Source organism: Palaemon carinicauda, chromosome 19, assembly GCF_036898095.1.
Source record: "Palaemon carinicauda isolate YSFRI2023 chromosome 19, ASM3689809v2, whole genome shotgun sequence".
Taxonomy (NCBI): domain Eukaryota; kingdom Metazoa; phylum Arthropoda; class Malacostraca; order Decapoda; family Palaemonidae; genus Palaemon; species Palaemon carinicauda.
The window spans coordinates 129,664,021-129,681,520 of record NC_090743.1 but is presented as its reverse complement, the minus strand read 5'-3'; the positions used below and the strand labels follow the sequence as shown (position 1 = coordinate 129,681,520).

The following is a 17,500-nucleotide window of genomic DNA, read 5'->3' as shown; positions in this document are numbered from 1 at the left end:
GGTTTATATCTTAATTAATTTCTATATTTCTACCACTAAATAGAAAATATTCTATTGTTTTCTTCGAGTCATCTGCGTAGGATTGTTCAAACTTGATTAATTATTCTTGTCCAAAAATTGGTAAAATCTTTTTCCTCTTTTCCACAAAAATTACAGTTTACACTTTCCCTTTGTGTCTATTTATAATGTTTAGTTTTGACGTAGAGAGTATGGTTCCCCCTGCTGTATAGGACCAACAAAGCAGCCCTTAAGTTAAATAAAGTGAATTATAAGTTAAAGATATAAGATTACTAATCCAGATGTATTGTTAGATATTTCTTCTTCTTTAATTGCTTTCTTCCACATTCTGTATATTTATAAGCTCACTTTACTTTATAATTCTTCTTTCAATTTCTATCAGTGTCCTAATTTCAGGTTTCGGATTTTATTTCTGTCTTGGTCATTCTTCTTATTTGTGATTTATGTAAAATTTTAATTCTGTATTTAAGAATATGCAATGGGTACACTTATTCTGACTGTAATAATAATCAAATGGGTCCCATAGTGCTAGCAGCATATTCAATAATGTATCAGGATTATATTAGTATATTCGTATTCAATGACATTTTATAGCTATAACGTATGCTGCGAATAAAAATTAGTTAGTACATGGAGATTAAAACTAAATTGTAATCAAATATTTATATTGAATTTTGAACCATTCTTTATTATTGAAAGGCATAAAAATGAACAAATATATTACGATATAGATCATATAGTCCATAAACTGAAAAGGAGAGTAACCTTTAGGATTAGAAACAATACAAAATATTGTTGACAGACTCTTCCTAAGTGTAGCAGGTGTCAATTTAGAAAGAAAATAGCCGTATCCTGTGTCATGTTTGTTGTTTTGTTTGTTCGTTTCCAGTTCATGTGACATTTACGTCGGTATTTGCGCGTCTTGCATAACAGGGTTATTTATGTATTGAAGGTATGTAGTACACAGTTGTTTGTTCTGTATATTACTTTGTGTAGCGTAATGTACGATGTCTTGATATGTACTACATAGGTTAGGCCATATCTAAGGGTATGAGTAGACCGTCTATAGGTTTTGAAGTAGTATAAAAAGAAATATTTGGTCAGTTTGGATGATTGGGAAGCTTCGGGGGGCAAGTCCCCTTCAAAATCAGTAAGTACATAGCGGTTTACGTTTGGTTAGGGGTTGAACGTGAGTTTTAAAAATTGTTAGGTTAGGCTACTCGGTAAATGTATATTATAGCACAATATCGGTATCGTAGTTTTTTTAGTTTAGACTGGTTGTAAAATTTCAAAATTTATTACTGAAAAACCTCACTTTAAAAGGGAAACAAACACAAGAACACCATCTAACTTAACCTAGGAGCTGTATCTGTATCTACTTGCCTACTGGCCCCGTGTGACCACCCTTTAGACTGTCGAATCCTTAGCTGACCCTAAGACTTGGTCTTAACTCTGATTTCCAATCGGCTTTACTCCTGGCTAGTTCTCAATAAATAATATTTGTTTCCACACAGACATAAGCCCTTCGTTCTTTACTCTTAGGAGACGCAGCAAAGCAATGGCTGGAAATACAGCAGTTCAAACTTTGAAGCCTTTGTATATCAGCGGCCAGTTCCTCACGCGTTCATTAAAAAGGGACGTCAACTAACCTAAACTTTCCCCCCCTAACCTAACCTACAAGCCGTGTCCTTACGTACTTTCCCAATGGGGTAGCTAACGCCCCCCCTGTGATCCCCCTCACACTGCCGTATTCTAAGTTATCCATAATGATACATACAGGTGGCCGCTATCATACATATGCCCTGAAAGTTTTATCGAGGTGTAATTATCCGGCCGGTAATTACTTGGCCTGTATCGGCTGCACCTCACTACAACCTCCTTTGGATATCAGCTGTCGGAGAGTTTACTTGTTCCTCTCTGGTGGAAGCTTGGCTGTTTAGCTTTGTTTAATTAGAAAATTTTCTAATAATTTTTTTTCTTCCAGCTTATGTGTCTGCGTTTGTGATCGTTCATCATGCGAATATGTTCACCACAGACTTGCGGCACTTATATGAGTAATAATGAGGTCGATGGCCATGAGCTCTGCTGTGCTTGCCAAGGTCACGTATGCTGTGGAGGTAGCAAGTCACTCTGGCCCCTTGTTATTCCGGCCCCTTGTTATTCCGGTCCCTTGTTATTCCGGTCCCTAGTTTTTCCGGCTCTGGTCACCTTGGCCTCCCCCGTGTTCGACCCAGGTCACTCCGGCCTCCCTGGCGTGTAAAGTTAGCAATATATATTGTTGGGTTGTTTGAGTAAGTGTGTATGTGTGTTTATATATCCATATATGTAATTTTACTTGTTTAGAACTTTTATTGTACATTTGTAATGTCCATGGAGGCTAGATAAGAAAAATAAGAAAAAGAGAGGTCTGGTAAAAGGTGGGTCAAACCACAACCTGACATTCTCTCTCTCTCTCTCTCTCTCTCTCTCTCTCTCTCTCTCTCTCTCTCTCTCTCTCTCTCTCTCTCTCTCTCTCTCTCTCTCTCTCTCTCATTTCCTCCGTAATAATAGATGATAATGATAATAACGATTATGATATTAGAGGTAGAAATTTACTACTACTACCACTACTACTACCAGTAGTATTAGTAGAAATTTACCACTACTACTACTACTACTTATACAGAAATATTTTAGTATTTGTAGGCTGCCTGAATTTTTTTTTTTTTTTTAAACGCATACTTTTGTATACAGAAATATTTTAGTATCAGTAGGCTGCCTGGATTTTTTTTTCACTTAAACGCATACCTTTGTATACAGTTAATTTTTCATATCATTTAAACTATTATATTGTACTATATTATTGTATTTTATGTAATGTTAATAGCAATGTATTGAAAAAGTAAAGAGAAGGCAAAACTAATTTGTTACTATATTATCAGAGCTTTGAACTAGGAAGGCAAGTCGTTTACATCACGATAAAGCCAGTCAGCGCTCCCATGTTGTGGTCAGGGTGTGGTGAGCCTTGTTTGCTTATTTTTGTTATTATATATTCTTTCTAGATTACATAGTATTACGTAGTTATTGTGTATGTGTATGACTATACTGTGTAATTATTTAGTAAAAGAGAGAGCCTGCTATTATATATTCTTTCTAGATAACATAGTATAATTAGTGGGCTGGAGTGACTATGGTGGTAGGCCGGAGTGACTAGGGTTGGGGGCCGGTGTAACTAGGGTTGGGGGCCGGTGTAACTAGGGGCTGGAGTGACTGTAAACCGCTGCGGAGACTTTGCCTCGTGATGACGGTAGGGAGTGGCCACCCTCTCAGCAGGGATTTGTTCAAAGTCTAAGAAGTCTCGGCCTTCTTTTTCTTCCTCTGGAACAATTCCTTCCGACTCTTCCCTGGCATCCTTTGCAGGGCGTTCAGATAAGAGTAGTGGCTTATTAATACTTGGGCAGTCCCGGGGTCAGGGAGACTTGGTTGTTCCCCCTAGTGGTTTAGCAGCGCCTCCCTTCATGTCGAGCATACCTTCATCTTTTAATTTTCAGAGGTCATAAGCCCTTCTCTTGTTATGGCTCTCCTTAGGGATTCCTGGTTCAACTTCGGGAGACAATCTTCAGTACTTTGTGGAGGAGAAACATCGTTTGCAGTCCATTGCTCCTTCGACTTCTCAGCAAATTCCTGTGGCAGCCGACACCTCAGTGCGCTCCCACCTGTAGACTCCATTCTTTTGGTTGTCCATGTTGTTGGTGCTCCTTGTGGGAGGTTTTCCCGTTTCGGAACCTCTAGGCTCTCTAGAGCTTGTCGATCTGCAAAATCCTACCTTTGCCGAGGGGATTCTCCACAGTTTCGGGCCAGACCACTAACTCCCAGACTTTTACAGCCAAGATCAACATCTTGTAGATATTCTCCAGCTCGCGCTCCCTCTTGCGCTGTGCACAAGGGTTCGCTTTCTTTCTGAGAGACTTATAAGGTCTCCTAAGAATGTTTAGTGTCACTCTCCTGCTTCGCCCTTGCCTTGAGCCCACGTCTCACACACGTCGTGGGCTTCAGCCTCTCCTTATTGAAGAGATACTAGACGTTCTTCGTCTTCTTTGTCAGCTTCTGTGCACAGATCCCATAGGTGCTCTAGATCGCCTCGTCATAGGAGATGTAGCTCTTCCCGTTTGGGCTCCTTCAGATGTTCCTCTTCAACATCGAGTCATTGATTGGTGTCACACTCCGAGTGCTACTCACACTCTAGTCGATCTTCTCCATCGCATTCAAGACGGTTGCTGCACACGCGTTAGGTCCGATCTTTTTCCTCCTGCGCAAGGCGGTTTTCCCCCACATCAGGGTATAGCCGCCTTTTGTGTCTAGCAGGACAGCCAAGGAAAATTTCTCCTTCACAATTTCACTGCTCTTCGTCATCGTGTTTTAGGCGATCGTCACATCTCGATTCCCCTTATCATTCAAAGAGGTCTTCACCTCTTGGACTGGGCTTCCAGTTAAATAGCCTTCCACCCACTTTAGGTGAGTCGACTGTAAAGAACGAAGGGTTTGTACTCGTTTTGGAACAAATAATAAATTTGAAAGTACAGTAATTTGTATTATTCCTAATGTTACAAACCTGAAGTTCTTTACCCATACTTGTTCCACCATGACCTTCCCCGCAGTAAGTTCTGCAGCAGTTAAAAGTGGTGGAGGTCAAGTGTGAGGTAGCTGGCTGAGCTGGAAACCCCCCCCCCCCCCCCCAACGGGTGGCTAGCATCTCTTGCAAGTTTTTTTTATGGCTCTTATTATCCAGCTAAGCTGAGTTATCTCTTGTATAGAACTTCAAGTTTGTATAGATAGGAAAAATGCAAATTACTTTCAAATTTGTCATGTTTTGATATGTAAGACAATTCTATAATAAAGTTTTTTGCCCACTGTTTTTTAATTTTCAATATTAAACTTAGCCGGTGATCATATAGCTGTCAGCTCTGCTGCCCGACAGAAAAACCTAAGGACAAAATACGCCAGCGATCGCTATACAGGTGGGGGTGTACATCAACTGCGCCATCTGTCGAGCAGGTACTCAAGTACTCCATGTCAACACAGAACCAATTTTCTCTCTGTCGTGCCACTGGCAAGACCTACTAAATACGTTGTTACTAACTGGATTTGTTTTCACAACTATTTGGTGAAGTACACTATTCCAGTTTTGAGCTTTCGCTATGCAGGGGTTTTTTCTTCATCTCAAAACTTGAACTCGTTTTGGATAGATTTAATTATGGTGACAAAGAGAGTATGGACTCTCTTTCACTTTTAAATGGCCGACCCTTCCCTTAGACGGAAGTGTGTTTAGGTTTTTAGTAATTTTGCTTAACACGTTATAGATCTATATATTTTATATCTCTCCGCCTTTATTAGGCCTCTTCGATTAACTTTCCATTTATTATAAACATATAAAAATAAATTTTTATGTTTTGTTTATATGCGACCTTTCCTGATAGTAGGCGGTCCTACTTGGAACCGAAGTTAATCAACGTTGACCCCGTTATATCGTATTTAGCCTTTAAAGAATTTAAATCTTTTTAAATTTAATGTTTTATGAAAGAATTTCTTTGATAGTCTTCGTACTGTTTTCAAAGATGAACTAACGTTTAGTTTTTTAGACTACGCAGTTGTTGACGTTCAGGACGTTCAACATGCGCTCTATCGTTACGATAGAGAGAGAGTGTATCATGGTTTCACTTTGCAGTAAGAGTAAATCGATTCTGACGTTTCGTTCATTCTTTCTTAGCTTAAATGGTTTAAATTCTAAATTAAAGGAACCTTTTATTTGGAAAACCTTTCAGTTTTTTCCTTTAGCCAAATAACATGTTTTGACGATATATAATTGGGCTCTTCTCTCAGGTGCGAAATCAAGAGAGAAAGAGAGAGAGAGATAGAGACGGAGGAAAAAAAAAAAACACGTTCCGTTCAAGCGGGTAACGTTGTTCTCGTGTTACTCTCCTCCCTAGTCGCTGTACGCGGAAGAAGGTAAAACATTTCTAGGGTTTTATTCTTGTCCCCAGGCTATGTGCGGTGAGAGATTGTAAACGTAGTTTATTTGAACTAGTGTTTAGTCTCTTTTCCAGCCACTGAATTCTTTATCTTTATATATGTTTTCTGTTTTTGCTAGTATTAATTTCGATTTCAGTGAAATAAGTGCAAAACAGAAAATCGAAGTGATAAAGTGATATGCGCAAAGTGTTACAGTGTTGCGTCCGAGGGTTCGTCTGTTCGTGCCTGTCGTTCACCTAGTCCGGGACCTCTTGCAAGCTCCCAATCCCAGGGGAGAAGTAATGTCGAACGACTTATGGGTTCGTCAGGCCTTGATCAACGAACAGACGTTTTCCCTCCGTGGTTTCGGGCGTATCTACCCAAGATCGCCCCACCCACACAAAGACGAGAGAGCCCATTTACTTCTCGTCTGCGGAAGAGGTTTCTCGTAAGAAACCTTGGACCAAGGTCTCGCAGCTTATTAAGAGCAAGTCGGTCCCTTCCGCGCAAGTCCAACGGCCCAGGTGTAGCCACTGGGTCAGTTCGGACTCGCTGCAGTCTTCCGATGACTGCACACCTCCTAAGAGAGGCAAAGTGGTACCGCAACAGGCAGTAACTCCGTCTGTTGCCGCACCTGCTGCTGTAGACCCTAAGTGGTCTTTGCTACAGTCTATGCAGACACAGTTAGCATCTTTTATGCAGGAGTATCGTGCGGAGAAGGTTGACGCTGCACCCGTTAGCCTACAACCAACCACGGTTGTGCGTACAGTAGACACTGACGCTACCTGCTCCCGCACTCCGCCTGTGAGAGTTCCACCACCCATGCGCAGTGTACCCTGCCAGCCGCACGTTGACGTTCACAGACGCACGGAACCCTCCGTTGACGTTCGCGAGTTACCACAACAACAGGAGGGTGGAGTTAAGTTGCTTTGTTTTGACGCTGTGTGTCAACCTCCGCAACCCACTGTGGTTACCGCTACTCGCCCGCAGCAGACTAGTCAGTCAGGAGTAGAGGCTTTGCTTCCCCACACAGCTTTGGTTGTTGCCAGCTCACAGACTGTCAAGCAGTTACATGACGTTGCCTTCTGGTCTGCTACTAATGCACCAGTGCTGTATGTCCTCACGCACCTGTTGTGGTTGACAGTTCAGTTTTTGACAGTTCACAGACTGTCAAGCAGTTACATTACGTTGCCTTCTGGTCTGCTGCTAATGCACCAGTGAGACCCTCACTGAGATAACCTAGCTTTTCTCGGACAAGGTTCCTGTAGATGAGAAAGTGCTGTTCTCCCTCCTACTGATATTCCTTTGAGGACTCTGTCATTTGGAGAGGAGCCTTAAGCTGCTTAGCCTCCTATGGACTTTAATTAAATCATGATGATTTTTTAAGGATCTTCGTCCGGATCTTGTAACTGCTGCTCCTCGTTCGCCTAACGTCAGAACTTACACTAGGCCTAGCTACTTCGAAGCCGTTGTTGTTAAGCTAGTGCTCTCTCGCTCTCCTAGAGAGCGTTACGTTGGCTAGGCGACTGGTTTTTGCACCAGGAGGAGTTTTAGGGATACAGCCTTTGATTTCCCTTCTTTTAAACTGGCTTATAGAGCGAGAGTCTGATAGGACACGAGAGAAGTTCTCGGCTTGGGAGTTCATGCCTCTGCCCAGGTAGACTTCTCAATTCTGGTAGACTCGCCCTGGCGCCTAGCCAGGAGACGCTCCAAGTTGTTTACAGGTCAACTTCTCAACTTTTGTCGAGCCTTTGAAGTTTTGCTGTACTATTATGTCACACATAACAAGGCTTCCAGGGATGGTAAATGGTTCCGCCTCAGTCGCTAACCCCGTCTGTTGCCACACCTGCTCCCGTAGACCCTAAATGGGCTTTGCTGCAAGACATGCAGTCCAAGCTTGTGTCCTTGATAGAGGACTTAAATACGGAGAAGAACCTTCTGGCCAACAACCTTCCAACCGGTTGGTTGTGCGCCCTGTTGACGCTGAGGTTTCCTACTTGCGTCTGCCAGTTGAGGTGGTTCCTCCACCGATGCGACCCAGTGTGGGTTGCCAGTCGCACGTTGACGTTAAGCGACGCTCGGAGGTGGTTGTTGACGTTCAGTGTGTCACTAGGAAGACGTTCAACAACCAGCAGAGGTGACTTGTTGTGACGCAGTGCGTCAACCTCAGCAACCCGGTAGGGTGTTGACTGCACAACCCAGACAGTCTAGACAGTTTCGGGTTGACGCTGTACTTCCTCGCGCACCCATGGTTGTTGACAGTTCACAGACTGTGCAGCAGTGCCATGATATTGCGTCCGGCTCCGTCACGCATCCACCAGTGCGACCGGATTCAGCGAGTCAGACGTTGCCCACTCCGTTGCCGTTTCCTCATCAGTTTCGGATGAGGAACCCTCTGATGAGGACGTTGCTGAACAAGACGATCAACCCCCAGCCCTGCTATCCATCCAGAAGATGCTGAAGAAGGAACGCTGCCCAGTCAGGCTGTGGATGAGTCTGGTAGGGACACTGTCATCCGTGGATCAATTTGTGTCACTAGGAAGACTACACCTCCGTCCTCTTCTATACCATCTAGCTTTTCACTGGAAAAAGGACAAGACGCTAGAAGCGGTCTCGATCCCGGTTTCCGGAAAGATAAAGTCTGGTCTGACTTGGTGAAAGGACTATATCAACCTTAGAGAGGGTCTTCCCCTGACTGTTCAGACTCCCAACCACGTTCTCTTCTCGGACGCATCGGACGTAGGCTGGGGTGCGACATTAGACGGTAGGGAATGCTCGGGATTATGGAACTCGAGTCAAAGGACAATGCATTTCAACTGCAAGAAGCTACTGGCAGTACGTCTGACCTGGAAAAGCTTCAGGTCTCTCCTTCAAGGCAAAGTGGTGGAGGTGAACTCGGACAACACCACGGCTTTGGCGTACATCTCCAAGCAAGGAGGGACCTACTCTCTGACATGGTACGAGATCGCAAGGGACCTCCTCACCTGGTCAAAAGGTCTAGACATTTCACTAGTAACGAGGTTCATCCATGGCAACTTGAATGTCATGGCAGATTGTCTCAGTCGGAAGGGACAAATAATTCCAACAGAATGGACCCTCCACAAGGATGTATGCAAGAGACTTTGGGCCACCTGGGGCCAGCCAACCATAGATCTCTTCGCAACCTCGATGACCAAGAGGCTCCCAATATTTTGCTCACCAATCCCGGACCCAGCAGCAGTTCATATAGATGCCTTTCTACTAGATTGGTCACATCTAGATCTATATGCATTCCCTCCGTTCAAGATTGTCAACAAGGTACTGCAGAAGTTCGCCTCTCACGAAGGGACAAGGTTGAAGCTAGTTGCTTCCCTCTGGCCCGCGAGAGAATGGCTCACCGAGGTACTTTGATGGCTAGTAGACGTTCCCAGAACACTTCTCCTAAGGGTGGACCTTCTACGTCAGCCACGCGTAAAGAAGGTACACCAAGGCCTCCACGCTCTTCGTCTGACTGCCTTCAGACTATCGAAAGACTCTCGAGAGCTAGAGGCTTTTCGAAGGAGGCAACCAGAGCGATTGCTAGAGCAAGGAGAACATCCACCCTTAGAGTCTACCAATCGAAGTGGGAAATCTTCCGAAACTGGTGCAAGTCAGTATCCGTATCCTCGACCAGTACCTCTGTAACTCAAATAGCTGACTTTCTCTTATATCTGAGGAAAGAACGATCTCTTTCAGCTCCCACTATCAAGGGTTACAGAAGCATGTTGGCATCAGTCTTCCGTCACAGAGGCTTAGATCTTTCCAACAATAAAGATCTACAGGACCTCCTTAAGTCTTTTGAGACCACGAAGGAGCGTCGTTTGGTTACACCTGGTTGGAATTTAGACGTGGTACTAAGATTCCTTATGTCAGACAGGTTCGAACCGCTACAATCAGCCTCCCTGAAAGATCTCACCTTTAAGACTCTTTTCCTGATATGCTTAGCCACAGCTAAAAGAGTCAGTGAGATTCATGCCTTCAGCAAGAACATCGGATTCTCATCCGAAACGGCTACATGTTCTACAACTTGGTTTTCTAGCCAAACACGAGCTGCCTTCTCGGCCTTGATCAATATCGTTCGATATTCCAAACTTATCGTATGGTTGGAAATGAACTAGAAAGAGTCTTATGTCCTGTAAGAGCTCTTAAGTTCTATTTAAAAACCTTTACGAGGCCCGTCTGAAGCTTTATGGTGTTCAGTTAAGAATCCATCTTTGCCTATGTCAAAGAATGCTTTATCCTTTTTTATCAGACTGTTAATACGAGAAGCTCATTCCCATCTGAATGAGGAAGACCAAGCTTTGCTGAAGGTAAGGACACACGAAGTTAGAGCTGTCGCAACTTCCGTGGCCTTTAAACAAAATAGATCTCTGCAAAGTATAATCGACGCAACCTATTGGAAAAGCAAATCAGTGTTCGCGTCTTTTTATCTTAAGAATGTCCAGTCTCTTTACGAGAACTGCTACACTCTGGGACCATTCGTAGCAACGAGTGCAGTAGTGGGTGAGGGCTCAACCACTACAATTCCCTAATTCCATAACCTTTTTTAATCTTTCTCTTGAAATGTTTTATTATTGTTTTTGGGTTGTCCGGAAGGCTAAGAAGCCTTTCGCATCCTACTTGATTTGGCGGGTGGTCAAAGTCATTTCTTGAGAAGCGCCTAGATTAGAGGTTTTGATGAGGTCCTTTAGTATGGGTTGCAACCCTTCATACTTCAGCTCCTAGGAGTCGCTCAGCATCCTATGAGGATCGCGAGGCTCAGTAAGGAAGACGTACTTAAAAAGGCAGAGTAATTGTTCAAGTCGACTTCCTTACCAGGTACTTATTTATTTTATGTTTGTTATTTTGAATAACTGCTAAAATGAAATAAAAAATACTTAGCTCATAATAATGTCAACATGTAATGCTGGTCTCTACCCACCCCCCTGGGTGTGAATCAGCTATATGATCACCGGCTAAGTTTAATATTGAAAAATGTTATTTTCATTAGTAAAATAAATTTTTGAATATACTTACCCGGTGATCATATATTAAAGGACCCTCCCTTCCTCCCCAATAGAGACCCAGTGGGCCGAGGAGAAAATTGGTTCTGTGTTGACATGGAGTACTTGAGTACCTGCTCGACAGATGGCGCAGTTGATGTACACCCCCACCTGTATAGCGATCGCTGGCGTATTTTGTCCTTAGGTTTTTCTGTCGGGCAGCAGAGCTGACAGCTATATGATCACCGGGTAAGTATATTCAAAAATTTATTTTTCAATATTAAACTTACCCGATAATCATGTAGCTGTCAACTCCGTTGCCCGACAGAATTCTATGGAGGGATACGCCAGCTATCACAATACTAGAAGGGGGTGTATTTACCAGCGCCACCTGTGGCCAGGTACTCAAGTACTTCTTGTTGACACCTCCTCAATTATTCCTCTGTCGTGCTTCCGGCAAGACGTTCTGGGATACGCTTATGTTCTTGGAGTATTTTCACGACTTTGGTGAAGTATTTCTCTTTGATTTCGGCTGTCGCTTTACTGGAAACTTCTATATTAGCTTAGTTAGCTTTTGGAATTAATTTGATTAATTATGGTGACTAAGAGAGTATGAACTCTCGTTCACTTTTCAATGGCCGACCCTTCCCTTAGACGGAAGTGTTGGTGTCTAAGAGAGTATAGACTCTCTTTCTTAATTTTGCTTAACAAAAGTTATAGATTTATTTTATATCTCTCCGCCTCTTATAGGCCTCTTCGATTAACTTCCTTTTATTATAAACTTATTAAAATTAATTTTTATATTTGTTTATATTCGACCTTCCTAATAGTAGGCGGTCTTTTCTTGGTACCGAAGTTAATTAACATTGAGCCCGTCATTTCGGTTTTACCTGTTAACATATTATGCTATTTCCGCCACAGAGTTTGAAAGAATTTCTTTGATAGTCTCGTACTGTTTTCAAAGTTGAACTAACGTTTTGTTTTGTCTCTGCAGTTGTTGACGTTCAGAACGTTCAACTTGCACTCTATCGTTACGATAGAGAAAGAATGTTCACGGTTTCACGTTGCAGTAAGAGTAACCGTGTCTAGCGTTTTGTTCATTCTTTCTTAACTTAATGGTTTTGATCCTAATAAAGGAACTTTCAGTTTTTTCCTTTAACAATAATATGTTTTAACGATATATATGATTGGGCTCTTCTCTCAGGTTCTAAGTCAAGAGAGAGAGAGAGAGAGAGAGATAGAGACGGAGGGAGAAAGAGGATAAACGTTTCATTCAAGCCTGCCAGGCGTACGAGTAACGTCGTTATCGTTTTTGCTCTTCTCCCTAGTCTCTTTAGGGGAAGAAACTAAACGTTTCTAGAGTGATCTAGTGTTTAGTCTCTTTCCAGCCACTGAATTATCTTTCATTAGATTTTTCTGTTACATTGTAATTCTGTTTTCGCAATTACTAACTTTTGAGAAAGGATAGAATTGCGTGTTTCAGGTACAAACCACTTAAAGTTTCGAGTTCAGTGAAATAAGTGCAAACAGAAATCAAAGTGATAAGTGATTAGCGCAAAGTATGTCAGTGTTGTGCGTGAGGGTACTTTTGTGCGCGCCAGTCGTCCTCCCAGTCCGGGACCTCTTGCAAGCTCCCAAGCCCAGGGGAGAAGCAATGTCGAAGGGCATAAGGGTTCAGCAGGCCTTGATCGGCGCACAGAAGTATCCTCGGTGGTTGTGGGCGTGTCTTACCGAGACCGTCACTCCCACCCGCAGACGATTGAGCCCTTATTTTGCTCGTCTGCAGAAGAGATTTAGGGGAGAAAATAAAGGCAGAGTAACGCTGGTCTCAGGTCTCAAGACCTCTTAAACGTAAAGTCCAGACCTATGCCAGACGTACGAAGTTAAGTTCAACAACCCGGATGCAGTCATTGGGTTAGCTCTGACTCTCCTCAGTCATCAGTTGAATACACTCCGCCTAAGAGGAGTAAGGTTCTGCCGCAACAGATCTCTGCTGTTAAGGCTTTACCTCAGCAGACCTTAGTGTCTGCCGACCCCAAGTTGACTCTTCTGCAGTCCATGCAGTCACAACTTTCGGTCTTGATGCGTGAGTGTCGGGCTGAGAGTGTTGCGCCTCCGCCTCCGCCTACACTCCCTCCGCCTACGCTCGCTCCGCCTGATCGCAGTACCACCTGCCAGGCGTACGATGTTGTGGACTCTACTACAGTCCATGCAAGCACAGCTTTCGGACTTGATGCGTGAGTGTCGGGCTGAGAGTGTTGCTCCTCCGCCTCCGCCTACACTCCCTCCGCCTACACTCGCTCCGCCTGATCGCAGTACCACCTGCCAGGCGTACGATGTTGTGGACTCTACTACAGTCCATGCAAGCACAGCTTTCGGACTTGATGCGTGAGTGTCGGGCTGAGAGTGTTGCTCCTCCGCCTCCGCCTACACTCCCTCCGCCTACGCTCGCTCCGCCTGATCGCAGTACCACCTGCCAGGCGTACGATGTTGAGCCACGTGCTGAGTTTGCTGTTCCCAGTGGTGTTCAGCCTCCGCCTTCCTTAAGGCAACCTTTACAATGGGATCAGGAGGATTATACCTCTCTTCCTCCGCCTCCTCTTGCTGCTCCACCAGTGATGCAACACTCGGTTGAGGTACAACAACCTCTCCCGTCCATGAGTCAGTCTCCTCAGCTCTCGCTGCAGCGAGCTCAACCCTCCACAAGGCAAGCACCACAACACCTTAGCCTTGCGCCTCAGGAGCCTCAGCTTGCGAGACATTTACCTTGTTCTGCGCAGCCTCTTCCTCATCGCGCTCCGCTCACACCACAGGAACTGGAACTTGCTACTCCGCTTCCGCCAACCGCTCAGCAAGCGCAACCCTTGGGTTCAACCACTCATGCTAGGAGTCAGCCTCCTCCACCCATGCGCCTTCCTTCTGCTTGTCTTTTATTCAGCCTTTGCAGACTGAGCCTCAGGTGTTCCCTCAACAGAGTCTTGAAGAGGAAACCACAACTATTGTTGTTCCAGCTCGTTCTGACTCTGCTGTTCAGCATACCTTACCTCCATTTTCAAACCATGGCAAAAATATGAATCATGAGTTATGAATGTAAGGTAAATTTTATGTTGATTTTAAAACCCCATGCAAACATGCATAAAGCACTCTAGCACTGGTCATGGAATTTCTGAGAAATGTTTAACGCCATGCACACGCTCTGCTTTCCTTACAGCAGGCTCTGCTTACTACATGCTCTGCATACAGCATGCTCTGCATACAGCATGCTCTGCATACAACATGCTCTGCATACAGCATGCTCTGCATTCAGCATGCTCTGCATACAACATGCTCTGCATACAGCATGCTCTGCATTCAGCATGCTCTGCATACAACATGCTCTACATACAGCATGCTCTGCATACAGCATACTCTGCATACATCATGCTCTGCATACCTTACCGCATGCTTCTCAGTCACACATCTTGGGTTGTTGCCAACTCACTAGACTGTCAAGCAGTTTCATAACGTTGCCTTCTAGTCTGCTGCTTTTGCACCAGTGAACCCTCACTCAGAGAACTTAGCTTTTCTAGGATATGGTCCCTGTAGATGAGAAAGTTCTTTTCTCCCTCCTTCTGATATTCCCTTGAGGACTCTGTCATTTGGAGGGAGCCTTTAGCTGCATAACCTCTTATGGACTTTTATTTAAGCATAACATGCTTCCAGGGAAGGTAATGGTTCCACTTCAGTCGCTAATCCCGTCTGTTACCACACCTGCTCCCTTAGACCTTGAGCTGTGTTGCATGACATGCAGTCCAAGCTTAGTCCTTGTTAGAGGATTTTTTGTTTACGGAGTCAATGTGTCACGGGGAAGACGTTCAACAACCAACAGAAGTGACTTGTTGTGACGCAGTGCGGCAACCTCAGCAACCCGTTAAGGAGTTGTCTGTACGACCCAGACAGTCTAGACAGATTCGGGTTGTCACTGTACTTCCTCGCTTGCCCATGATTGACAGTTCACAGACTGTGCAGCAGTATCATGATCTTGTGTCCGGCTCCGTCAGACGACTGGCTTTTAAGAGCTCCCACAAGTCGTCGCTGTCTGGAGATTTTCAAATGGACTATGGATCTGACCAAGGAACTGGGCCTCCTGGTCAATTTTGAGGAGTCTCAGCTCGTTCCATCCCAGACCATTGTCTCCTTGGGTATGGATCTTCAGAGTCGAGCTTTTCGGACTTTTCCGTCGGCCCCAAGGATCTTCCAAGCCCTAGAATGCATCCAGAGCATGCTGAGAAGGAACCGATGCTCAGTCAGGTAGTGGATGAGTCTAACAGGGACACTTTCATCGCTGGCCCTGTTCATCGTGTTAGGGAGACTCCACCTCCCCCCCCTTCAGTATCATCTAGCTGCTCACTGGATAAAGGACATGACGCTAGAGACGGTCTCAGTTCCTGTTTCCGAAGAGAGGAGGTCTTCTCTCGCGTGGTGTAAGAACAGCTTTCTTCTCAAGGAAGGCTACCTTTGGCTGTTCAGAAACACGACCGCCGTCTCCTCTCGGACGCATCAGACACGGGCTGGGGTGCGACTTTGGACGGACAAGAATGCTCGGGAACATGGAATCAGGAGCAAAGGACACTTCACATCATTTGCAAGAAGTTTTTGGCGGTTATTCTGGCCTTGATAAACTTCAAGTCCCTCCAGCTTAACAAAGTGGTGGAGGTGGACTCTGACAACACCACAGCCCTGGCTTACATCTTCAAGCAGGGAGGGACTCTTTTGTGGAAGTTGTTCTAGATCGCAAGGGACCTACTCATCTGGTCTTTAGATCGAAAGCTAACTGGTAACGAGGTTCATTCAGGGCGGTATGAATGTCATGGCAGATCACCTCAGACGGAAGGGTCAGGTCATCCCCACAGAGTGGACCCTTCTCAAGAATGTTTGCAACAGACTTTGGGCCCTGTGGGGTCAGCCAACCATAGATCTGTTCACTACCTCGATAACCTAGAGACTCCTATTGTATTGTTCTCCGATTCCAGACCCAGCAGCAGTTCACGTGGATGCTTTTCTGCTGGATTGGTTCCATCTCGACCTGTATGCATTCCCGCCGTTCAAGATTGTCAACAGAGTACTTCAGAAGTTCTCCTCTCACTAAGGGACACGGCTGACGTTGGTTGGCTCCGCTCTGGTCCGCGAGAGAATGGTTCTTAGAGGTACTGCAATGGCTGGTCGACATTCCCAGGACTCTTCCTCTAGGAGTGAACCTTCTAAGTCTACCTCACGTAAAGAAGGTACACCCAATCCTCCACGCTCTTCGTCTGACTGCCTTCAGACTTTCGAAAGACTCTCAAGAGCTAGGGGCTTTTTCGAAGGAGGCAGCCAGAGCGATTGCCAAAGCAAGGAGAACATCCACTCTCAGAATCTATCAGTCTCAAGGGGAAGTCTTCCGTAGCTGGTACAAGACCAATGCAGTTTCCTCAACCAGTACCACTGTAACCCAGATTGCTGACTTCCTGTTATATCTAAGGAAAGTAAGATCCCTTTCAGCTCCTACGATCAAGGGTTACAGAAGTATGTTGGCAGCGGTTTTCCGCCACAGAGGCTTGGATCTTTCCCACCAACAAAGATCTACAGGACCTCCCTAGGTCTTTTGAGACCTCAAAGGAACGTCGGTTGTCCACTCCAAGCTGGAATCTAGACGTGGTCCTAAGGTTCCTTATGTCATCAAGATTTGAACCTCTCCAATCAGCCTCTTTTTAGGACCTCACATTAAAAACTCTTTTCCTCGTGTGCTTGACAACAGCTAAAAGAGTAAGTGAGATCCACGCCTTCAGCAGGATCATTGTTTTCACATCTGAAACGGCTACATGTTCCTTGCAGCTCGGTTTTTGCTAAACGAGCTTCCTTCACGTCCTTGGCCTAAGTCGTTCGAGATCCCAAGCCTGTCCAACTTGGTGGGGAATGATCTGAAGAGAGTACTTTGCCCAGTTAGAGCTCTTAGGTACTATCTAAAAAGGTCTTAACCTTTACAAGGACAATCAGAAGCCTTATAGTGTGCTATCAAGAAACCTTCTTTTCCAAGTTCTAAGAACTCAGTTTCTTACTTTTCAGGCTTCTGATTAGAGAAACACATTCTCATCTGAAGGAAGAAGACCTTGCTTTGCTGAAGGTAAGGACACATGAAGTGGGAGCTGTGGCTACTTCAGTGGCCTTCAAACAGAACCATTCTCTGCAGAGTGTTATGGATGCAACCTATTGGAGAAGCAAGTCAGTGTTCGCATCATTCTATCTCAAAGATGTCCAGTCTCTTTACGAGTACTGCTACACCCTGGGACCATTCGTAGCAACGAATGCAGTAGTAGGCGAGGGCTCAGCCACTACATTCCCATAATCCCATAACCTTTTAACCTTTCTCTTGAATACTTTTTATGGGTTGTACGGTCGGCTAAGAAGCCTTCCACATCCTTGTTGATTTGGCGGGTGGTCAATTCTTTCTTGAGAAGCGCCGAGGTTAAAGGTTG

At 44.8% G+C, this 17,500-nt stretch overlaps 1 protein-coding gene across 1 annotated transcript in view; it reads left to right on the top strand.

Moving 5' to 3' along the window:
- The first annotated feature begins 815 nt into the window (after window positions 1-815).
- LOC137658869 (palmitoyltransferase ZDHHC6) overlaps window positions 816-17,500 on the top strand; it is a 77,252-nt gene continuing 60,567 nt past the window's right edge. Inside the window, exon 1 of the mRNA XM_068393990.1 lies at window positions 816-970. The gene's annotated coding sequence lies outside the window, so the exon portion shown is untranslated. The remainder of the gene's footprint in view (window positions 971-17,500) is intronic.